The sequence below is a fragment of the Triturus cristatus genome, chromosome 8 (assembly GCF_964204655.1).
Source record: "Triturus cristatus chromosome 8, aTriCri1.1, whole genome shotgun sequence".
NCBI classification, from domain to species: domain Eukaryota; kingdom Metazoa; phylum Chordata; class Amphibia; order Caudata; family Salamandridae; genus Triturus; species Triturus cristatus.
Genome location: NC_140591.1, coordinates 1620775023 through 1620797804, shown reverse-complemented (window position 1 = coordinate 1620797804; position 22782 = coordinate 1620775023). Strand labels below are relative to the sequence as shown.

The 22782-nt window shown below is 31.5% G+C and overlaps 22 non-coding genes across 22 annotated transcripts; all 22 read left to right on the top strand.

The window, feature by feature from the left end:
- Positions 1–350: 350 nt before the first annotated feature.
- On the top strand, positions 351–424 carry TRNAT-AGU (transfer RNA threonine (anticodon AGU)). The gene has a single exon. It is a non-coding gene; the product is annotated as a tRNA-Thr (tRNA).
- A 1459-nt stretch (positions 425–1883) lies between these two features.
- Positions 1884–1956, top strand: TRNAT-CGU (transfer RNA threonine (anticodon CGU)). The gene has a single exon. It is a non-coding gene; the product is annotated as a tRNA-Thr (tRNA).
- A 433-nt stretch (positions 1957–2389) lies between these two features.
- Positions 2390–2463, top strand: TRNAT-AGU (transfer RNA threonine (anticodon AGU)). The gene has a single exon. It is a non-coding gene; the product is annotated as a tRNA-Thr (tRNA).
- A 439-nt stretch (positions 2464–2902) lies between these two features.
- Positions 2903–2975, top strand: TRNAT-CGU (transfer RNA threonine (anticodon CGU)). Its single transcript has one exon. It is a non-coding gene; the product is annotated as a tRNA-Thr (tRNA).
- Positions 2976–3409: 434 nt separating this feature from the next.
- Positions 3410–3483, top strand: TRNAT-AGU (transfer RNA threonine (anticodon AGU)). The gene has a single exon. It is a non-coding gene; the product is annotated as a tRNA-Thr (tRNA).
- Positions 3484–5447: 1964 nt separating this feature from the next.
- TRNAT-AGU (transfer RNA threonine (anticodon AGU)) lies at positions 5448–5521 on the top strand. Its single transcript has one exon. It is a non-coding gene; the product is annotated as a tRNA-Thr (tRNA).
- A 1964-nt stretch (positions 5522–7485) lies between these two features.
- TRNAT-AGU (transfer RNA threonine (anticodon AGU)) lies at positions 7486–7559 on the top strand. The gene has a single exon. It is a non-coding gene; the product is annotated as a tRNA-Thr (tRNA).
- A 947-nt stretch (positions 7560–8506) lies between these two features.
- On the top strand, positions 8507–8580 carry TRNAT-AGU (transfer RNA threonine (anticodon AGU)). The gene has a single exon. It is a non-coding gene; the product is annotated as a tRNA-Thr (tRNA).
- A 946-nt stretch (positions 8581–9526) lies between these two features.
- TRNAT-AGU (transfer RNA threonine (anticodon AGU)) lies at positions 9527–9600 on the top strand. The gene has a single exon. It is a non-coding gene; the product is annotated as a tRNA-Thr (tRNA).
- Positions 9601–11058: 1458 nt separating this feature from the next.
- Positions 11059–11131, top strand: TRNAT-CGU (transfer RNA threonine (anticodon CGU)). Its single transcript has one exon. It is a non-coding gene; the product is annotated as a tRNA-Thr (tRNA).
- Positions 11132–12077: 946 nt separating this feature from the next.
- Positions 12078–12150, top strand: TRNAT-CGU (transfer RNA threonine (anticodon CGU)). The gene has a single exon. It is a non-coding gene; the product is annotated as a tRNA-Thr (tRNA).
- A 434-nt stretch (positions 12151–12584) lies between these two features.
- On the top strand, positions 12585–12658 carry TRNAT-AGU (transfer RNA threonine (anticodon AGU)). Its single transcript has one exon. It is a non-coding gene; the product is annotated as a tRNA-Thr (tRNA).
- A 946-nt stretch (positions 12659–13604) lies between these two features.
- TRNAT-AGU (transfer RNA threonine (anticodon AGU)) lies at positions 13605–13678 on the top strand. The gene has a single exon. It is a non-coding gene; the product is annotated as a tRNA-Thr (tRNA).
- Positions 13679–14117: 439 nt separating this feature from the next.
- TRNAT-CGU (transfer RNA threonine (anticodon CGU)) lies at positions 14118–14190 on the top strand. The gene has a single exon. It is a non-coding gene; the product is annotated as a tRNA-Thr (tRNA).
- Positions 14191–17176: 2986 nt separating this feature from the next.
- Positions 17177–17249, top strand: TRNAT-CGU (transfer RNA threonine (anticodon CGU)). Its single transcript has one exon. It is a non-coding gene; the product is annotated as a tRNA-Thr (tRNA).
- Positions 17250–17683: 434 nt separating this feature from the next.
- On the top strand, positions 17684–17757 carry TRNAT-AGU (transfer RNA threonine (anticodon AGU)). Its single transcript has one exon. It is a non-coding gene; the product is annotated as a tRNA-Thr (tRNA).
- Positions 17758–18196: 439 nt separating this feature from the next.
- On the top strand, positions 18197–18269 carry TRNAT-CGU (transfer RNA threonine (anticodon CGU)). The gene has a single exon. It is a non-coding gene; the product is annotated as a tRNA-Thr (tRNA).
- Positions 18270–18702: 433 nt separating this feature from the next.
- TRNAT-AGU (transfer RNA threonine (anticodon AGU)) lies at positions 18703–18776 on the top strand. The gene has a single exon. It is a non-coding gene; the product is annotated as a tRNA-Thr (tRNA).
- Positions 18777–20232: 1456 nt separating this feature from the next.
- TRNAT-CGU (transfer RNA threonine (anticodon CGU)) lies at positions 20233–20314 on the top strand. The gene is given in 2 exon segments: positions 20233–20269; positions 20279–20314. It is a non-coding gene; the product is annotated as a tRNA-Thr (tRNA).
- A 433-nt stretch (positions 20315–20747) lies between these two features.
- Positions 20748–20821, top strand: TRNAT-AGU (transfer RNA threonine (anticodon AGU)). Its single transcript has one exon. It is a non-coding gene; the product is annotated as a tRNA-Thr (tRNA).
- A 439-nt stretch (positions 20822–21260) lies between these two features.
- On the top strand, positions 21261–21333 carry TRNAT-CGU (transfer RNA threonine (anticodon CGU)). Its single transcript has one exon. It is a non-coding gene; the product is annotated as a tRNA-Thr (tRNA).
- Positions 21334–22279: 946 nt separating this feature from the next.
- TRNAT-CGU (transfer RNA threonine (anticodon CGU)) lies at positions 22280–22352 on the top strand. The gene has a single exon. It is a non-coding gene; the product is annotated as a tRNA-Thr (tRNA).
- Positions 22353–22782: the final 430 nt, after the last annotated feature.

The window sequence follows — 22782 nt, the reverse complement described above, 5'->3', positions numbered from 1 at the left end:
ATTAGAATGGGTCATCTTAAATTGAAAAACAAAAAAACGTGGTGTTGTGAAGATTTTCAAAGTAATGTTTTGAATGAAAAAGGGAAAAAAGAGTGACAAAGAGCAAAATAGAGATAACAAATCATTCTAGAGTTGAATTCAAGTAATGCATTCTTAAAGAAGGCATGATTAAAACATGTATGAACAAGATAAGCAATATATCAATGAGGTGTTTATGAATAGGATCAGTATCCTCGTCTAAAGTAGTTGAGTAGAGCGTTTTCTGAACTGAGAAATGATTATGAAAGTGAAAAACTCAGGATTCTCTTGAACACCATATGGCAAACTGTTCCTGAAAGCATTTTCAAGAGGGTGCTGTGGCTTAGCTGGTTAAAGCGCCTGTCTAGTAAACAGGAGATCCTGAGTTCAAATCTCAGCAGTGCCTTGCTTTCCTCATTCTTATATAAAAAACTATTTTCATTAAGTCGTCCTGCGATTCAATTCAATTAGAAAAGTCTGATTTATCTTTCGGTTGAACAGATCATCTTAAACCTAATAAAAACTGAAAGTGTTTTCAATATTATAGTAACAATACTGTGATTGCAAAAATCAAAAAGGTATGTCAATGAGCAAGAGGCAGATGAAATATAACCCTAGATTTGAGCAATATGGATGAATATATGTAAAACACTTATTTATGAACTATTCAAAATATGGGATTGAGTTTAAAATGTGTTCTTTTGTAATACAACATAGCTATTCTTGTTTACAGATTAGGAATCCTTGCTTGTTTAACATTAGAATACATATTAAGACACTTTAACACAGGCACAGAAGTTGATCACCAATACTAAATTAATGATCCCTTCTGTATAACTAAACTAGGTGCTGTGGCAAAGTGGTTAAAGTGCCTGTCTCGTAAACAGGAAATCCTGAGTTCAAATCTCAGCAGCACCTTATTATTGGTCCTTACATGTAAAAATAATTTTCAGCACGCAAATGTTTAATACATTTTAAAAAGAAAAGTGTTGTTCTGTGAACATTAGAATGGGTCATCTTAAATTGAAAAACAAAAAAACGTGGTATTGTGAAGATTTTCAAAGTAATGCTTTGAATGAAAAAGGGAAAAAAGAGTGACAAAGAGCAAAATAGAGATAAAAAATCATTCTAGAGTTGAATTCAAGTAATGCATTCTTAAAGAAGGCATAATTAAAGCATTTATGAACAGGATAAGCAATATATCAATGAGGTGTTTATGAATAGGATCAGTATCCTCGTCTAAACTCTTTGAGTAGTGCGTTTTCGGAACTGAGAAATGATTATGAAAGTGAAAAACTCAGGATTCTCTTGAACACCATATGGCAAACTGTTCCTTAAAGCATTTTCAAGAGGGTGCTGTCGCATAGCTGGTTAAAGCGCCTGTCTAGTAAACAGGAGATCCTGAGTTCAAATCTCAGCAGTGCCTTGCTTTCCTCATTCTTAAATAAAAAACTATTTTCATTAATTCGTCCTGCGATTCAATTAAATTAGAAAAGTCTGATTTATCTTTCGGTTGAACAGATCATCTTAAACCTAATAAAAACTGAAAGTGTTTTCAATATTATAGTAACAATACTGTGATTGCAAAAATCAAAAAGGTATTTCAATGAGCAAGAGGCAGATGAAATATAACCCTAGATTTGAGCAATATTGATTAATATATGTAAAACACTTATTTATGAACTATTCAAAATATGGGATTGAGTTTAAAATGTGTTCTTTTGTAATACAACATAGCTATTCATGTTTACAGATTAGGAATCCTTGCTTGTTTAACATTAGAATACATATTAAGACACTTTAACACAGGCACAGAATTTGATCACCAATACTAAATTAATGATCCCTTCTGTATCACTAAAATAGGTGCTGTGGCTAAGTGGTTAAAGCGCCTGTCTCGTAAACAGGAAATCCTGAGTTCAAATCTCAGCAGCACCTTATTATTGGTCCTTACATGTAAAAATAATTTTCGTCACGCAAATGTTTAATACATTTAAAAAGAAAAGTGTTGTTCTGTGAACATTAGAATGGGTCATCTTAAATTGAAAAACAAAAAAACGTGGTGTTGTGAAGATTTTCAAAGTAATGTTTTGAATGAAAAAGGGAAAAAAGAGTGACAAAGAGCAAAATAGAGATAAAAAATCATTCTAGAGTTGAATTCAAGTAATGCATTCTTAAAGAAGGCATGATTAAAACATTTATGAACAAGATAAGCAATATATCAATGAGGTGTTTATGAATAGGATCAGTATCCTCGTCTAAAGTAGTTGAGTAGAGCGTTTTCTGAACTGAGAAATGATTATGAAAGTGAAAAACTCAGGATTCTCTTGAACACCATATGGCAAACTGTTCCTTAAAGCATTTTCAAGAGGGTGCTGTGGCTTAGCTGGTTAAAGCGCCTGTCTAGTAAACAGGAGATCCTGAGTTCAAATCTCAGCAGTGCCTTGCTTTCCACATTCTTATATAAAAAACTATTTTCATTAAGTCGTCCTGCGATTCAATTCAATTAGAAAAGTCTGATTTATCTTTCGGTTGAACAGATCATCTTAAACCTAATAAAAACTGAAAGTGTTTTCAATATTATAGTAACAATACTGTGATTGCAAAAATCAAAAAGGTATTTCAATGAGCAAGAGGCAGATGAAATATAACCCTAGATTTGAGCAATATTGATGAATATATGTAAAACACTTATTTATGAACTATTCAAAATATGGGATTGAGTTTAAAATGTGTTCTTTTGTAATACAACATAGCTATTCTTGTTTACAGATTAGGAATCCTTGCTTGTTTAACATTAGAATACATATTAAGACACTTTAACACAGGCACAGAATTTGATCACCAATACTAAATTAATGATCCCTTCTATATCACTAAAATAGGTGCTGTGGCTAAGTGGTTAAAGCGCCTGTCTCGTAAACAGGAAATCCTGAGTTCAAATCTCAGCAGCACCTTATTATTGGTCCTTACATGTAAAAATAATTTTCTTCACGCAAATGTTTAATACATTTTAAAAAGAAAAGTATTGTTCTGTGAACATTAGAATGGGTCATCTTAAATTGAAAAACAAAAAAACGTGGCTTTGTGAAGATTTTCAAAGTAATGTTTTGAATGAAAAAGGGAAAAAAGAGTGACAAAGAGCAAAATAGAGATAAAAAATTATTCTAGAGTTGAATTCAAGTAATGCATTCTTAAAGAAGGCATGATTAAAACATTTATGAACAAGATAAGCAATATATCAATGAGGTGTTTATGAATAGGATCAGTATCCTCATCTAAAGTAGTTGAGTAGAGCGTTTTCTGAACTGAGAAATGATTATGAAAGTGAAAAACTCAGGATTCTCTTGAACACCATGTGGCAAACTGTTCCTTAAAGAATTTTTAAGAGGGTGCTGTGGCTTAGCTGGTTAAAGCGCCTGTCTAGTAAACAGGAGATCCTGAGTTCGAATCTCAGCAGTGCCTTGCTTTCCTCATTCTTATATAAAAAACTATTTTCATTAAGTTGTCCTGCGATTCAATTCAATTAGAAAAGTCTGATTTATCTTTCGGTTGAACAGATCATCTTAAACCTAATAAAAACTGAGAGTGTTTTCAATATTATAGTAACAATACTGTGATTGCAAAATCAAAAAGGTATTTCAATGAGCAAGAGGCAGATTAAATATAACCCCAGATTTGAGCAATATTGATGAATATATGTAAAACACTTATTTATGAACTATTCAAAATATGGGATTGAGTTTAAAATGTGTTCTTTTGTAATACAACATAGCTATTCTTGTTTACAGATTAGGAATCCTTGTTTGTTTATCATTAGAATACATATTAAGACACTTTAACACAGGCACAGAATTTTATCACCAATACTAAATTAATGATCCCTTCTGTATCACTAAAATAGGTGCTGTTGCTAAGTGGTTAAAGCGCCTGTCTCGTAAACAGGAAATCCTGAGTTCAAATGTCAGCAGCACCTTATTATTGGTCCTTACATGTAAAAATAATTTTCATCACGCAAATGTTTAATACATTTTAAAAAGAAAAGTATTGTTCTGTGAACATTAGAATGGGTCAACTTAAATTGAAAAACAAAAAAACGTGGTTTTGTGAAGATTTTCAAAGTAATGTTTTGAATGAAAAAGGGAAAAAAGAGTGACAAAGAGCAAAATAGAGATAAAAAATCATTCTAGAGTTGAATTCAAGTAATGCATTCTTAAAGAAGGCATGATTAAAACATTTATGAACAAGATAAGCAATATATCAATGAGGTGTTTATGAATAGGATCAGTATCCTCGTCTAAAGTAGTTGAGTAGAGCGTTTTCTGAACTGAGAAATGATTATGAAAGTGAAAAACTCAGGATTCTCTTGAACACCATACGGCAAACTGTTCCTTAAAGCATTTTCAAGAGGGTGCTGTGGCTTAGCTGGTTAAAGCACCTATCTAGTAAACAGGAGATCCTGAGTTCAAATTTCAGCAGTGCCTTGCTTTCCTCATTCTTAAATAAAAAATTATTTTCATGAAGTCGTCCTGCGATTCAATTCAATTAGAAAAGTCTGATTTATCTTTCGGTTGAACAGATCATCTTAAACCTAATAAAAACTGAAAGTGTTTTCAATATTATAGTAACAATACTGTGATTGCAAAATCAAAAAGGTATTTCAATGAGCAAGAGGCAGATGAAATATGACCCTAGATTTGAGCAATATTGATTAATATATGTAAAACACTTATTTATGAACTATTCAAAATATGGGATTGAGTTTAAAATGTGTTCTTTTGTAATACAACATAGCTATTCGTGTTTACAGATTAGGAATCCTTGCTTGTTTAACATTAGAATACATATTAAGACACTTTAACACAGGCACAGAATTTGATCACCAATACTAAATTAATGATCCCTTCTGTATCACTAAAATAGGAGCTGTGGCTAAGTGGTTAAAGCGCCTGTCTCGTAAACAGGAAATCCTGAGTTCAAATTTCAGCAGCACCTTATTATTGGTCCTTACATGTAAAAATAATTTTCATCACGCAAATGTTTAATACATTTTAAAAAGAAAAGTGTTGTTCTGTGAACATTAGAATGGGTCATCTTAAATTGAAAAACAAAAAAACGTGGTATTGTGAAGATTTTCAAAGTAATGCTTTGAATGAAAAAGGGAAAAAAGAGTGACAAAGAGCAAAATAGAGATAAAAAATCATTCTAGAGTTGAATTCAAGTAATGCATTCTTAAAGAAGGCATGATTAAAACATTTATGAACAAGATAAGCAATATATCAATGAGGTGTTTATGAATAGGATCAGTATCCTCGTCTAAAGTAGTTGAGTAGAGCGTTTACTGAACTGAGAAATGATTATGAAAGTGAAAAACTCAGGATTCTCTTGAACACCATATGGCAAACTGTTCCTTAAAGCATTTTCAAGAGGGTGCTGTGGCTTAGCTGGTTAAAGCGCCTGTCTAGTAAACAGGAGATCCTGAGTTCAAATCTCAGCAGTGCCTTGCTTTCCTCATTCTTATATAAAAAACTATTTTTATTAAGTCGTCCTGCGATTCAATTCAATTAGAAAAGTCTGATTTATCTTTCGGTTGAACAGATCATCTTAAACCTAATAAAAATTGAAAGTGTTTTCAATATTATAGTAACAATACTGTGATTGCAAAAATCAAAAAGGTATTTCAATGAGCAAGAGGCAGATGAAATATAACCCTAGATTTGAGCAATATTGATGAATATATGTAAAACACTTATTTATGAACTATTCAAAATATGGGATTGAGTTTAAAATGTGTTCTTTTGTAATACAACATAGCTATTCTTGTTTACAGATTAGGAATCCTTGCTTGTTTAACATTAGAATACATATTAAGACACTTTAACACAGGCACAGAATTTGATCACCAATACTAAATTAATGATCCCTTCTGTATCACTAAAATAGGTGCTGTGGCTAAGTGGTTAAAGTGCCTGTCTCGTAAACAGGAAATCCTGAGTTCAAATGTCAGCAGCGCCTTATTATTGGTCCTTACATGTAAAAATAATTTTCATCACGCAAATGTTTAATACATTTTAAAAAGAAAAGTGTTGTTCTGTGAACATTAGAATGGGTCATCTTAAATTGAAAAATAAAAAAACGTGGTATTGTGAAGATTTTCAAAGTAATGCTTTGAATGAAAAAGGGAAAAAAGAGTGACAAAGAGCAAAATAGAGATAAAAAATCATTCTAGAGTTGAAATCAAGTAATGCATTCTTAAAGAAGGCATAATTAAAACATTTATGAACAGGATAAGCAATATATCAATGAGGTGTTTATCAATAGGATCAGTATCCTCATCTAAAGTAGTTGAGTAGAGCGTTTTCTGAACTGAGAAATGATTATGAAAGTGAAAAACTCAGGATTCTCTTGAACACCATATGGCAAACTGTTCCTTAAAGCATTTTCAAGAGGGTGCTGTGGCTTAGCTGTTAAAGCGCCTGTCTAGTAAACAGGAGATCCTGAGTTCGAATCTCAGCAGTGCCTTGCTTTCCTCATTCTTATATAAAAAACTATTTTCATTAAGTCGTCCTGCGATTTAATTCAATTAGAAAAGTCTGATTTATCTTTCGGTTGAAGAGATCATCTTAAACCTAATAAAAACTGAAAGTGTTTTCAATATTATAGTAACAATACTATGATTGCAAAATCAAAAAGGTATTTCAATGAGCAAGAGGCAGATTTAATATAACCCCAGATTTGAGCAATATTGATGAATATATGTAAAACACTTATTTATGAACTATTCAAAATATGGGATTGAGTTTAAAATGTGTTCTTTTTTAATACAACATAGCTATTCTTGTTTACAGATTAGTAATCCTTGCTTGTTTAACATTAGAATACTTATTAAGACACTTTAACACAGGCACAGAATTTGATCACCAATACTAAATTAATGATCCCTTCTGTATCACTAAAATAGGTGCTGTGGCTAAGTGGTTAAAGTACCTGTCTCGTAAACAGGAAATCCTAAGTTCAAATGTCAGCAGCGCCTTATTATTGGTCCTTACATGTAAAAATAATTTTCATCACGCAAATGTTTAATACATTTTAAAAAGAAAAGTGTTGTTCTGTGAACATTAGAATGGGTCATCTTAAATTGAAAAACAAAAAAACGTGGTATTGTGAAGATTTTCAAAGTAATGTTTTGAATGAAAAAGGGAAAAAAGAGTGACAAAGAGCAAAATAGAGATAAAAAATCATTCTAGAGTTGAATTCAAGTAATGCATTCTTAAAGAAGGCATGATTAAAACATTTATGAACAAGATAAGCAATATATCAATGAGGTGTTTATGAATAGGATCAGTATCCTCGTCTAAAGTAGTTGAGTAGAGCGTTTTCTGAACTGAGAAATGATTATGAAAGTGAAAAACTCAGGATTCTCTTGAACACCATATGGCAAACTGTTCCTTAAAGCATTTTCAAGAGGGTGCTGTGGCTTAGCTGGTTAAAGCGCCTGTCTAGTAAACAGGAGATCCTGAGTTCAAATCTCAGCAGTGCCTTGCTTTCCTCATTCTTATATAAAAAAATATTTTTATTAAGTCGTCCTGCGATTCAATTCAATTAGAAAAGTCTGATTTATCTTTCGGTTGAACAGATCATCTTAAACCTAATAAAAACTGAAAGTGTTTTCAATATTATAGTAACAATACTGTGATTGCAAAAATCAAAAAGGTATTTCAATGAGCAAGAGGCAGATGAAATATAACCCTAGATTTGAGCAATATTGATGAATATATGTAAAACACTTATTTATGAACTATTCAAAATATGGGATTGAGTTTAAAATGTGTTCTTTTGTAATACAACATAGCTATTCTTGTTTACAGATTAGGAATCCTTGCTTGTTTATCATTAGAATACATATTAAGACACTTTAACACAGGCACAGAATTTGATCACCAATACTAAATTAATGATCCCTTCTGTATCACTAAAATAGGTGCTGTGGCTAAGTGGTTAAAGTACCTGTCTCGTAAACAGGAAATCCTGAGTTCAAATGTCAGCAGCGCCTTATTATTGGTCCTTACATGTAAAAATAATTTTCATCACGCAAATGTTTAATACATTTTAAAAAGAAAAGTGTTGTTCTGTGAACATTAGAATGGGTCATCTTAAATTGAAAAATAAAAAAAACGTGGTATTGTGAAGATTTTCAAAGTAATGCTTTGAATGAAAAAGGGAAAAAAGAGTGACAAAGAGCAAAATAGAGATAAAAAATCATTCTAGAGTTGAAATCAAGTAATGCATTCTTAAAGAAGGCATAATTAAAACATTTATGAACAGGATAAGCAATATATCAATGAGGTGTTTATCAATAGGATCAGTATCCTCGTCTAAAGTAGTTGAGTAGAGCGTTTTCTGAACTGAGAAATGATTATGAAAGTGAAAAACTCAGGATTCTCTTGAACACCATATGGCAAACTGTTCCTTAAAGCATTTTCGAGAGGGTGCTGTGGCTTAGCTGGTTAAAGCGCCTGTCTAGTAAACAGGAGATCCTGAGTTCAAATCTCAGCAGTGCCTTGCTTTCCTCATTCTTATATAAAAAACTATTTTTATTAAGTCGTCCTGCGATTCAATTCAATTAGAAAAGTCTGATTTATCTTTCGGTTGAACAGATCATCTTAAACCTAATAAAAACTGAAAGTGTTTTCAATATTATAGTAACAATACTGTGATTGCAAAAATCAAAAAGGTATTTCAATGAGCAAGAGGCAGATGAAATATAACCCTAGATTTGAGCAATATTAATGAATATATGTAAAACACTTATTTATGAACTATTCAAAATATGGGATTGAGTTTAAAATGTGTTCTTTTGTAATACAACATAGCTATTCTTGTTTACAGATTAGGAATCCTTGCTTGTTTATCATTAGAATACATATTAAGACACTTTAACACAGGCACAGAATTTGATCACCAATACTAAATTAATGATCCCTTCTGTATCACTAAAATAGGTGCTGTGGCTAAGTGGTTAAAGTACCTGTCTCGTAAACAGGAAATCCTAAGTTCAAATGTCAGCAGCGCCTTATTATTGGTCCTTACATGTAAAAATAATTTTCATCACGCAAATGTTTAATACATTTTAAAAAGAAAAGTGTTGTTCTGTGAACATTAGAATGGGTCATCTTAAATTGAAAAACAAAAAAACGTGGTATTGTGAAGATTTTCAAAGTAATATTTTGAATGAAAAAGGGAAAAAAGAGTGACAAAGAGCAAAATAGAGATAAAAAATCATTCTAGAGTTGAATTCAAGTAATGCATTCTTAAAGAAGGCATGATTAAAACATTTATGAACAAGATAAGCAATATATCAATGAGGTGTTTATGAATAGGATCAGTATCCTCGTCTAAAGTAGTTGAGTAGAGCGTTTTCTGAACTGAGAAATGATTATGAAAGTGAAAAACTCAGGATTCTCTTGAACACCATATGGCAAACTGTTCCTTAAAGCATTTTCAAGAGGGTGCTGTGGCTTAGCTGGTTAAAGCGCCTGTCTAGTAAACAGGAGATCCTGAGTTCAAATCTCAGCAGTGCCTTGCTTTCCTCATTCTTATATAAAAAAATATTTTTATTAAGTCGTCCTGCGATTCAATTCAATTAGAAAAGTCTGATTTATCTTTCGGTTGAACAGATCATCTTAAACCTAATAAAAACTGAAAGTGTTTTCAATATTATAGTAACAATACTGTGATTGCAAAAATCAAAAAGGTATTTCAATGAGCAAGAGGCAGATGAAATATAACCCTAGATTTGAGCAATATTGATGAATATATGTAAAACACTTATTTATGAACTATTCAAAATATGGGATTGAGTTTAAAATGTGTTCTTTTGTAATACAACATAGCTATTCTTGTTTACAGATTAGGAATCCTTGCTTGTTTATCATTAGAATACATATTACGACACTTTAACACAGGCACAGAATTTGATCACCAATACTAAATTAATGATCCCTTCTGTATCACTAAAATAGGTGCTGTGGCTAAGTGGTTAAAGTACCTGTCTCGTAAACAGGAAATCCTGAGTTCAAATGTCAGCAGCGCCTTATTATTGGTCCTTACATGTAAAAATAATTTTCATCACGCAAATGTTTAATACATTTTAAAAAGAAAAGTGTTGTTCTGTGAACATTAGAATGGGTCATCTTAAATTGAAAAATAAAAAAACGTGGTATTGTGAAGATTTTCAAAGTAATGCTTTGAATGAAAAAGGGAAAAAAGAGTGACAAAGAGCAAAATAGAGATAAAAAATCATTCTAGAGTTGAAATCAAGTAATGCATTCTTAAAGAAGGCATAATTAAAACATTTATGAACAGGATAAGCAATATATCAATGAGGTGTTTATCAATAGGATCAGTATCCTCGTCTAAAGTAGTTGAGTAGAGCGTTTTCTGAACTGAGAAATGATTATGAAAGTGAAAAACTCAGGATTCTCTTGAACACCATATGGCAGACTGTTCCTTAAAGCATTTTCAAGAGGTTGCTGTGGCTTAGCTGGTTAAAGTGCCTGTCTAGTAAACAGGAGATCCTGAGTTCAAATCTCAGCAGTGCCTTGCTTTCCTCATTCTTAAATAAAAAACTATTTTCATTAATTCGTCCTGCGATTCAATTAAATTAGAAAAGTCTGATTTATCTTTCGGTTGAACAGATCATCTTAAACCTAATAAAAACTGAAAGTGTTTTCAATATTATAGTAACAATACTGTGATTGCAAAATCAAAAAGGTATATCAATGAGCAAGAGGCAGATGAAATATAACCCTAGATTTGAGCAATATTGATGAATATATGTAAAACACTTATTTATGAGCTATTCAAAATATGGGATTGAGTTTAAAATGTGTTCTTTTGTAATACAACATAGCTATTCTTGTTTACAGATTAGGAATCCTTGCTTGTTTAACATTAGAATACATATTAAGACACTTTAACACAGGCACAGAATTTGATCACAAATACTAAATTAATGATCCCTTCTGTATCACTAAAATAGGTGCTGTGGCTAAGTGGTTAAAGCGCCTGTCTCGTAAACAGGAAATCCTGAGTTCAAATCTCAGCAGCACCTTATTATTGGTCCTTACATGTAAAAATAATTTTCATCACGCAAATGTTTAATACATTTTAAAAAGAATAGTGTTGTTCTGTGAACATTAGAATGGGTCATCTTAAATTGAAAAACAAAAAAACGTGGTATTGTGAAGATTTTCAAAGTAATGCTTTGAATGAAAAAGGGAAAAAAGAGTGACAAAGAGCAAAATAGAGATAAAAAATCATTCTAGAGTTGAATTCAAGTAATGCATTCTTAAAGAAGGCATAATTAAAACATTTATGAACAGGATAAGCAATATATCAATGAGGTGTTTATGAATAGGATCAGTATCCTCGTCTAAAGTAGTTGAGTAGAGCGTTTTCTGAACTGAGAAATGATTATGAAAGTGAAAAACTCAGGTTTCTCTTGAACACCATATGGCAAACTGTTCCTTAAAGCATTTTCAAGAGGGTGCTGTGGCTTAGCTGTTTAAAGCGCCTGTCTAGTAAACAGGAGATCCTGAGTTCAAATCTCAGCAGTGCCTTGCTTTCCTCATTCTTAAATAAAAAACTATTTTCATTAATTCGTCCTGCGATTCAATTAATTTAGAAAAGTCTGATTTATCTATCGGTTGAACAAATCATCTTAAACCTAATAAAAACTGAAAGTGTTTTCAATATTATAGTAACAATACTGTGATTGCAAAATCAAAAAGGTATTTCAATGAGCAAGAGGCAGATGAAATATAACCCTAGATTTGAGCAATATTGATGAATATATATAAAACACTTATTCATGAACTATTCAAAATATGGGATTGAGTTTAAAATGTGTTCTTTTTTAATACAACATAGCTATTTTTGTTTACAGATTAGGAATCCTTGCTTTTTTAACATTAGAATACATAATAAGACACTTTAACACAGGCACAGAATTTGATCACCAATACGAAATTAATGATCCCTTCTGTATCCCTAAAGTAGGTGCTGTGGCTAAGTGGTTAAAGCGCCTGTCTCGTAAACAGGAAATCCTGAGTTCAAATCTCAGCAGCACCTTATTATTGGTCCTTACATGTAAAAATAATTTTCATTACGCAAATGTTTAAGACATTTTAAAAAGAAAAGTATTGTTCTGTGAACATTAGAATGGGTCATCTTAAATTGAAAAACAAAAAAACGTGGTTTTGTGAACATTTTCAAAGTAATGTTTTGAATGAAAAAGGGAAAAAAGAGTGACAAAGAGCAAAATAGAGATAAAAAATCATTCTAGAGTTGAATTCAAGTAATGCATTCTTAAAGAAGGCATGATTAAAACATTTATGAACAAGATAAGCAATATATCAATGAGGTGTTTATGAATAGGATCAGTATCCTCGTCTAAAGTAGTTGAGTAGAGCGTTTTCTGAACTGAGAAATGATTATGAAAGTGAAAAACTCAGGATTCTCTTGAACACCATATGGCAAACTGTTCCTTAAAGCATTTTCAAGAGGGTGCTGTGGCTTAGCTGGTTAAAGCGCCTGTCTAGTAAACAGGAGATCCTGAGTTCAAATCTCAGCAGTGCCTTGCTTTCCTCATTCTTATATAAAAAACTATTTTCATTAAGTCGTCCTGCGATTCAATTCAATTAGAAAAGTCTGATTTATCTTTCGGTTGAACAGATCATCTTAAACCTAATAAAAACTGAAAGTGTTTTCAATATTATAGTAACAATACTGTGATTGCAAAAATCAAAAAGGTATTTCAATGAGCAAGAGGTAGATGAAATATAACCCTAGATTTGAGCAATATTGATGAATATATGTAAAACACTTATTTATGAACTATTCAAAATATGGGATTGAGTTTAAAATGTGTTCTTTTGTAATACAACATAGCTATTCTTGTTTACAGATTAGGAATCCTTGCTTGTTTAACATTAGAATACATATTAAGACACTTTAACACAGGCACAGAATTTGATCACCAATAATAAATTAATGATCCCTTCTGTATCACTAAACTAGGTGCTGTGGCAAAGTGGTTAAATTGCCTGTCTCGTAAACAGGAAATCCTGAGTTCAAATCTCAGCAGCACCTTATTATTGGTCCTTACATGTAAAAATAATTTTCAGCACGCAAATGTTTAATACATTTTAAAAAGAAAAGTGTTGTTCTGTGAACATTAGAATGGGTCATCTTAAATTGAAAAACAAAAAAATGTGGTATTGTGAAGATTTTCAAAGTAATGCTTTGAATGAAAAAGGGAAAAAAGAGTGACAAAGAGCAAAATAGAGATAAAAAATCATTCTAGAGTTGAATTCAAGTAATGCATTCTTAAAGAAGGCATAATTAAAACATTTATGAACAGGATAAGCAATATATCAATGAGGTGTTTGTGAATAGGATCAGTATCCTCGTCTAAACTATTTGAGTAGTGCGTTTTCGGAACTGAGAAATTATTATGAAAGTGAAAAACTCAGGATTCTCTTGAACACCATATGGCAAACTGTTCCTTAAAGCATTTTCAAGAGGGTGCTGTGGCTTAGCTGGTTAAAGTGCCTGTCTAGTAAACAGGAGATCCTGAGTTCAAATCTCAGCAGTGCCTTGCTTTCCTCATTCTTAAATAAAAAACTATTTTCATTAATTCGTCCTGCGATTCAATTAAATTAGAAAAGTCTGATTTATCTTTCGGTTGAACAGATCATCTTAAACCTAATAAAAACTGAAAGTGTTTTCAATATTATAGTAACAATACTGTGATTGCAAAAATCAAAAAGGTATTTCAATGAGCAAGAGGCAGATGAAATATAACCCTAGATTTGAGCAATATTGATTAATATATGTAAAACACTTATTTATGAACTATTCAAAATATGGGATTGAGTTTAAAATGTGTTCTTGTGTAATACAACATAGCTATTCGTGTTTACAGATTAGGAATCCTTGCTTGTTTAACATTAGAATACATATTAAGACACTTTAACACAGGCACAGAATTTGATCACCAATACTAAATTAATGATCCCTTCTGTATCACTAAAATAGGTGCTGTGGCTAAGTGGTTAAAGCACCTGTCTCGTAAACAGGAAATCCTGAGTTCAAATCTCAGCAGCACCTTATTATTGGTCCTTACATGTAAAAATAATTTTTGTCACGCAAATGTTTAATACATTTAAAAAGAAAAGTGTTGTTCTGTGAACATTAGAATGGGTCATCTTAAATTGAAAAACAAAAAAACGTGGTGTTGTGAAGATTTTCAAAGTAATGTTTTGAATGAAAAAGGGAAAAAAGAGTGACAAAGAGCAAAATAGAGATAAAAAATCATTCTAGAGTTGAATTCAAGTAATGCATTCTTAAAGAAGGCATGATTAAAACATTTATGAACAAGATAAGCAATATATCAATGAGGTGTTTATGAATAGGATCAGTATCCTCATCTAAAGTAGTTGAGTAGAGCGTTTTCTGAACTGAGAAATGATTATGAAAGTGAAAAACTCAGGATTCTCTTGAACACCATATGGCAAACTGTTCCTTAAAGCATTTTCAAGAGGGTGCTGTCGCTTAGCTGGTTAAAGCGCCGTTCTAGTAAACAGGAGATCCTGAGTTCAAATCTCAGCAGTGCCTTGCTTTCCTCATTCCTAAATAAAAAACTATTTTCATTAATTCGTCCTGCGATTCAATTAAATTAGAAAAGTCTGATTTATCTTTCGGTTGAACAGATCATCTTAAACCTAATAAAAACTGAAAGTGTTTTCAATATTATAGTAACAATTCTGTGATTGCAAAAATTAAAAAATGTATTTCAATGAGCAAGAGGCAGATGAAATATAACCCTAGATTTGAGCAATATTGATTAATATATGTAAAACACTTATTTATGAACTATTCAAAATATGGGATTGAGTTTAAAATGTGTTCCTTTGTAATACAACATAGCTATTCGTGTTTACAGATTAGGAATCCTTGCTTGTTTAACATTAGAATACATATTAAGACACTTTAACACAGGCACAGAATTTGATCACCAATACTAAATTAATGATCCCTTCTGTATCTTTAAAAAAGGTGCTGTGGCTAAGTGGTTAAAGTACCTGTCTCGTAAACAGGAAATCCTGGGTTCAAATGTCAGCAGCGCCTTATTATTGCTCCTTACATGTAAAAATAATTTTCATCACGCAAATGTTTAATACATTTTAAAAAGAAAAGTGTTGTTCTGTGAACATTAGAATGGGTCATCTAAAATTGAAAAACAAAAAAACGTGGTATTGTGAAGATTTTCAAAGTAATGTTTTGAATGAAAAAGGGAAAAAAGAGTGACAAAGAGCAAAATAGAGATAAAAAATCATTCTAGAGTTGAATTCAAGTAATGCATTCTTAAAGAAGGCATGATTAAAACATTTATGAACAAGATAAGCAATATATCAATGAGGTGTTTATGAATAGGATCAGTATCCTCGTCTAAAGTAGTTGAGTAGAGCGTTTTCTGAACTGAGAAATGATTATGAAAGTGAAAAACTCAGGATTCTCTTGAACACCATATGGCAAACTGTTCCTTAAAGCATTTTCAAGAGGGTGCTGTGGCTTAGCTGGTTAAAGCGCCTGTCTAGTAAACAGGAGATGCTGAGTTCAAATCTCAGCAGTGCCTTGCTTTCCTCATTCTTATATAAAAAACTATTTTTATTAAGTCGTCCTGCGATTCAATTCAATTAGAAAAGTCTGATTTATCTTTCGGTTGAACAGATCATCTTAAACCTAATAAAAACTGAAAGTGTTTTCAATATTATAGTAACAATACTGTGATTGCAAAAATCAAAAAGGTATTTCAATGAGCAAGAGGCAGATGAAATATAACCCTAGATTTGAGCAATATTGATGAATATATGTAAAACACTTATTTATGAACTATTCAAAATATGGGATTGAGTTTAAAATGTGTTCTTTTGTAATACAACATAGCTATTCTTGTTTACAGATTAGGAATCCTTGCTTGTTTATCATTAGAATACATATTAAGACACTTTAACACAGGCACAGAATTTGATCACCAATACTAAATTAATGATCCCTTCTGTATCACTAAAATAGGTGCTGTGGCTAAGTGGTTAAAGTACCTGTCTCGTAAACAGGAAATCCTGAGTTCAAATGTCAGCAGCGCCTTATTATTGGTCCTTACATGTAAAAATAATTTTCATCACGTAAATGTTTAATACATTTTAAAAAGAAAAGTGTTGTTCTGTGAACATTAGAATGGGTCATCTTAAATTGAAAAACAAAAAAACATGGAATTGTGAAGATTTTCAAAGTAATGCTTTGAATGAAAAAGGGAAAAAAGAGTGACAAAGAGCAAAATAGAGATAAAAAATCATTCTAGAGTTGAAATCAAGTAATGCATTCTTAAAGAAGGCATAATTAAAACATTTATGAACAGGATAAGCAATATATCAATGAGGTGTTTATCAATAGGATCAGTATCCTCGTCTAAAGTAGTTGAGTAGAGCGTTTTCTGAACTGAGAAATGATTATGAAAGTGAAAAACTCAAGATTCTCTTGAACACCATATGGCAAACTGTTCTTTAAAGCATTTTCAAGAGGTTGCTGTGGCTTAGCTGGTTAAAGTGCCTGTCTAGTAAACAGGAGCTTCTGAGTTCAAATCTCAGCAGTGCCTTGCTTTCCTCATTCTTAAATAAAAAACTATTTTCATTAATTCGTCCTGCGATTCAATTAAATTAGAAAAGTCTGATTTATCTTTCGGTTGAACAGATCATCTTAAACCTAATAAAAACTGAAAGTGTTTTCAATATTATAGTAACAATACTGTGATTGCAAAATCAAAAAGGTATTTCAATGAGCAAGAGGCAGATGAAATATAACCCTAGATTTGAGCAATATTGATGAATATATATAAAACACTTATTCATGAACTATTCAAAATATGGGATTGAGTTTAAAATGTGTTCTTTTTTAATACAACATAGCTATTTTTGTTTACAGATTAGGAATCCTTACTTTTTTAACATTAGAATACATATTAAGACACTTTAACACAGGCCCAGAATTTGATCACCAATACTAAATTAATGATCCCTTCTCTATCCCTAAAGTAGGTGCTGTGGCTAAGTGGTTAAAGCACCTGTCTCGTAAACAGGAAATCCTGAGTTCAAATCTCAGCAGCACCTTATTATTGGTCCTTACATGTAAAAATAATTTTCATTACGCAAATGTTTAAGACATTTTAAAAAGAAAAGTATTGTTCTGTGAACATTGGAATGGGTCATCTTAAATTGAAAAACAAAAAAACGTGGTGTTGTGAAGATTTTCAAAGTAATGTTTTGAATGAAAAAGGGAAAAAAGAGTGACAAAGAGCAAAATAGAGATAAAAAATCATTCTAGAGTAGAATTCAAGTAATGCATTCTTAAAGAAGGCATGATTAAAACATTTATGAATAAGATAAGCAATATATCAATGAGGTGTTTATGAATAGGATCAGTATCATCGTCTAAACTATTTGAGTAGTGCGTTTTCTGAACTGAGAAATGATTATGAAAGTGAAAAACTCAGGATTCTCTTGAACACCATATGGCAAACTGTTCCTTAAAGCATTTTCAAGAGGGTGCTGTGGCTTAGCTGGTTAAAGCGCCTGTCTAGTAAACAGGAGATCCTGAGTTCAAATCTCAGCAGTGCCTTGCTTTCCTCATTCTTATATAAAAAACTATTTTCATTAATTCGTCCTGCGATTCAATTAAATTAGAAAAGTCTGATTTATCTTTCGGTTGAACAGATCATCTTAAACCTAATAAAAACTGAAACTGTTTTCAATATTATAGTAACAATCCTGTGATTGCAAAAATCAAAAAGGTATTTCAATGAGCAAGAGGCAGATGAAATATAACCCTAGATTTGAACAATATTGATTAATATATGTAAAACACTTATTTATGAACTATTCAAAATATGGGATTGAGTTTAAAATGTGTTCTTTTGTAATACAACATAGCTATTCGTGTTTACAGATTAGGAATCCTTGCTTGTTTAACATTAGAATACATATTAAGACACTTTAACACAGGCACAGAATTTGATCACCAATACTAAATTAATGATCCCTTCTGTATCACTAAAATAGGTGCTGTGGCTAAGTGGTTAAAGCACCTGTCTCGTAAACAGGAAATCCTGAGTTCAAATCTCAGCAGCACCTTATTATTGGTCCTTACATGTAAAAATAATTTTCGTCACGCAAATGTTTAATACATTTAAAAAGAAAAGTGTTGTTCTGTGAACATTAGAATGGGTCATCTTAAATTGAAAAACAAAAAAACGTGGTGTTGTGAAGATTTTCAAAGTAATGTTTTGAATGAAAAAGGTAAAAAAGAGTGACAAAGAGCAAAATAGAGATAAAAAATCATTCTAGAGTTGAATTCAAGTAATGCATTCTTAAAGAAGGCATGATTAAAACATTTATGAACAAGATAAGCAATATATCAATGAGGTGTTTATGAATAGGATCAGTATCCTCATCTAAAGTAGTTGAGTAGAGCGTTTTCTGAACTGAGAAATGATTATGAAAGTGAAAAACTCAGGATTCTCTTGAACACCATATGGCAAACTGTTCCTTAAAGCATTTTCAAGAGGGTGCTGTGGCTTAGCTGGTTAAAGCGCCTGTCTAGTGAACAGGAGATCCTGAGTTCGAATCTCAGCAGTGCCTTGCTTTCCTCATTCTTATATAAAAAACTATTTTCATTAAGTCGTCCTGCGATTCAATTCAATTAGAAAAGTCTGATTTATCTTTCGGTTGAACAGATCATCTTAAACCTAATAAAAACTGAAAGTGTTTTCAATATTATAACAATACTGTGATTGCAAAATCAAAAAGGTATTTCAATGAGCAAGAGGCAGATGAAATATAACACCAGATTTGAGCAATATTGATGAATATATGTAAAACACTTATTTATGAACTATTCAAAATATGGGATTGAGTTTAAAATGTGTTCTTTTGTAATACAACATAGCTATTCTTGTTTACAGATTAGGAATCCTTGCTTGTTTTTCATTAGAATACATATTAAGACACTTTAACACAGGCACAGAATTTGATCACCAATACTAAATTAATGATCCCTTCTGTATCACTAAACTAGGTGCTGTGGCAAAGTGGTTAAAGTGCATGTCTCGTAAACAGGAAATCCTGAGTTCAAATCTCAGCAGCACCTTATTATTGGTCCTTACATGTAAAAATATTTTTCAGCACGCAAATGTTTAATACATTTTAAAAAGAAAAGTGTTGTTCTGTGAACATTAGAATGGGTCATCTTAAATTGAAAAACAAAAAAACGTGGTATTGTGAAGATTTTCAAAGTAATGCTTTGAATGAAAAAGGGAAAAAAGAGTGACAAAGATCAAAATAGAGATAAAAAATCATTCTAGAGTTGAATTCAAGTAATGCATTCTTAAAGAAGGCATAATTAAAACATTTATGAACAGGATAAGCAATATATCAATGAGGTGTTTATGAATAGGATCAGTATCCTCGTCTAAACTATTTGAGTAGTGCGTTTTCGGAACTGAGAAATGATTATGAAAGTGAAAAACTCAGGATTCTCTTGAACACCATATGGCAAACTGTTCCTTAAAGCATTTTCAAGAGGGTGCTGTCGCTTAGCTGGTTAAAGCGCCTTTCTAGTAAACAGGAGATCCTGAGTTCAAATCTCAGCAGTGCCTTGCTTTCCTCATTCTTAAATAAAAAACTATTTTCATTAATTCGTCCTGCGATTCAATTCAATAAGAAAAGTCTGATTTATCTTTCGGTTGAACAGATCATCTTAAACCTAATAAAAACTGAAAGTGTTTTCAATATTATAGTAACAATACTGTGATTGCAAAAATTAAAAAATGTATTTCAATGAGCAAGAGGCAAATGAAATATAACCCTAGATTTGAGCAATATTGATTAATATATGTAAAACACTTATTTATGAACTATTCAAAATATGGGATTGAGTTTAAAATGTGTTCTTTTGTAATACAACATAGCTATTCGTGTTTACAGATTAGGAATCCTTACTTGTTTAACATTAGAATACATATTAAGACACTTTAACACAGGCACAGAATTTGATCACCAATACTAAATTAATGATCCCTTCTGTATCACTAAAATAGGTGCTGTGGCTAAGTGGTTAAAGCGCCTGTCTCGTAAACAGGAAAAACAGGAAATCCTGAGTTCAAATCTCAGCAGCACCTTATTATTGGTCCTTACATGTAAAAATAATTTTCGTCACGCAAATGTTTAATACATTTAAAAAGAAAAGTGTTGTTCTGTGAACATTAGAATGGGTCATCTTAAATTGAAAAACAAAAAAACGTGGTGTTGTGAAGATTTTCAAAGTAATGTTTTGAATGAAAAAGGTAAAAAAGAGTGACAAAGAGCAAAATAGAGATAAAAAATCATTCTAGAGTTGAATTCAAGTAATGCATTCTTAAAGAAGGCATGATTAAAACATTTATGAACAAGATAAGCAATATATCAATGAGGTGTTTATGAATAGGATCAGTATCCTCGTCTAAAGTAGTTGAGTAGAGCGTTTTCTGAACTGAGAAATGATTATGAAAGTGAAAAACTCAGGATTCTCTTGAACACCATATGGCAAACTGTTCCTTAAAGCATTTTCAAGAGGGTGCTGTGGCTTAGCTGGTTAAAGCGCCTGTCTAGTAAACAGGAGATCCTGAGTTCAAATCTCAGCAGTGCCTTGCTTTCCTCATTCTTATATAAAAAACTATTTTCATTAAGTCGTCCTGCGATTCAATTCAATTAGAAAAGTCTGATTTATCTTTCGATTGAACAGATCATCTTAAACCTAATAAAAACTGAAAGTGTTTTCAATATTATAGTAACAATACTGTGATTGCAAAAATCAAAAAGGTATTTCAATGAGCAAGAGGCAGATGAAATATAACCCTAGATTTGAGCAATATTGATGAATATATGTAAAACACTTATTTATGAACTATTCAAAATATGGGATTGAGTTTAAAATGTGTTCTTTTGTAATACAACATAGCTATTCTTGTTTACAGATTAGGAATCCTTGCTTGTTTAACATTAGAATACATATTAAGACACTTTAACACAGGCACAGAATTTGATCACCAATACTAAATTAATGATCCCTTCTGTATCACTAAAATAGGTGCTGTGGCTAAGTGGTTAAAGTGCCTGTCTCGTAAACAGGAAATCCTGAGTTCAAATCTCAGCAGCACCTTATTATTGGTCCTTACATGTAAAAATAATTTTCATCACGCAAATGTTTAATACATTTTAAAAAGAAAAGTATTGTTCTGTGAACATTAGAATGGGTCATCTTAAATTGAAAAACAAAAAAACGTGGCTTTGTGAAGATTTTCAAAGTAATGTTTTGAATGAAAAAGGGAAAAAAGAGTGACAAAGAGCAAAATAGAGATAAAAAATCATTCTAGAGTTGAATTCAAGTAATGCATTCTTAAAGAAGGCATGATTAAAACATTTATGAACAAGATAAGCAATATATCAATGAGGTGTTTATGAATAGGATCAGTATCCTCATCTGAAGTAGTTGAGTAGAGCGTTTTCTGAACTGAGAAATGATTATGAAAGTGAAAAACTCAGGATTCTCTTGAACACCATATGGCAAACTGCTCCTTAAAGCTTTTTCAAGAGGGTGCTTTGGCTCAGGTGGTTAAAGCGCCTGTCTAGTAAACAGGAGATCCTGAGTTCAAATCTCAGCAGTGCCTTGCTTTCCTCATTCCTATATAAAAAACTATTTTCATTAAGTCGTCCTGCGATTCAATTCAATTAGAAAAGTCTGATTTATCTTTCGTTTGAACAGATCATCTTAAACCTAATAAAAACTGAAAGTGTTTTCAATATTATAGTAACAATACTGTGATTGCAAAATCAAAAAGGTATTTCAATGAGCAAGAGGCAGATGAAATATGACCCTAGATTTGAGCAATATTGATGAATATATGTAAAACACTTATTTATACACTATTCAAAATATGGGATTGATTTTAAAATGTGTTCTTTTCTAATACAACATAGCTATTCTTGTTTACAGATTAGGAATCCTTGCTTGTTTAACATTAGAATACATATTAAGACACTTTAACACAGGCACAGAAGTTGATCACCAATACTAAATTAATGATCCCTTCTGTATCACTAAAATAGGTGCTGTGGCTAGGTGGTTAAAGCGCCTGTCTCGTAAACAGGAAATCCTGAGTTCAAATCTCAGCAGCACCTTATTATTGGTCCTTACATGTAAAAATAATTTTCATCACGCAAATGTTTAATACATTTTAAAAAGAAAAGTGTTGTTCTGTGAACATTAGAATGGGTCATCTTAAATTGAAAAACAAAAAAACGTGGTATTGTGAAGATTTTCAAAGTAATGCTTTGAATGAAAAAGGGAAAAAAGAGTGACAAAGAGCAAAATAGAGATGAAAAATCATTCTAGAGTTGAAATCAAGTAATGCATTCTTAAAGAAGGCATAATTAAAATATTTATGAACAGGATAAGCAATATATCAATGAGGTGTTTATGAATAGGATCAGTATCCTCGTCTAAACTATTTGAGTAGTGCGTTTTCTGAACTGAGAAATGATTATGAAAGTGAAAAACTCAGGTTTCTCTTGAACACCATATGGCAAACTGTTCCTTAAAGCATTTTCA